At 43.2% G+C, this 296-nt stretch overlaps 1 long non-coding RNA gene across 1 annotated transcript in view; it reads right to left on the bottom strand.

The window, feature by feature from the left end:
* LOC119490162 overlaps nt 1-96 on the bottom strand; it is a 1,014-nt gene extending 918 nt beyond the window's left edge. The window contains exon 1 of the long non-coding RNA XR_005207343.1: nt 1-96. This exon is cut by the window's left edge and continues 72 nt beyond it. This is a non-coding gene — a long non-coding RNA (uncharacterized LOC119490162).
* Nucleotides 97-296: the final 200 nt, after the last annotated feature.

The raw sequence follows: 296 nt of genomic DNA, 5'->3' as shown, positions 1-296 counted from the left end.
TCCTGAGAGTACCTGTAGCCCAGAATGAAACTACGTTTACTCTCCTGAGAGTACCTGTATCCCAGAATGAAACTACGTTTACTCTCCTGAGAGTACCTGTAGCCCAGAATGAAACTACGTTTACTCTCCTGAGAGTACCTGTATCCCAGAATGAAACTACGTTTACTCTCCTGAGAGTACCTGTATCCTAGAATGAAACTACGTTTACTCTCCTGAGAGTACCTGTAGCCCAGAATGAAACTACGTTTACTCTCCTGAGAGTACCTGTATCCTAGAATGAAACTACGTTTACTCTC

The sequence above is a fragment of the Sebastes umbrosus genome, chromosome 6 (genome assembly GCF_015220745.1).
Source record: "Sebastes umbrosus isolate fSebUmb1 chromosome 6, fSebUmb1.pri, whole genome shotgun sequence".
Taxonomy (NCBI): Eukaryota; Metazoa; Chordata; class Actinopteri; order Perciformes; family Sebastidae; genus Sebastes; species Sebastes umbrosus.
This window is presented reverse-complemented; position numbering and strand designations above follow the sequence as displayed.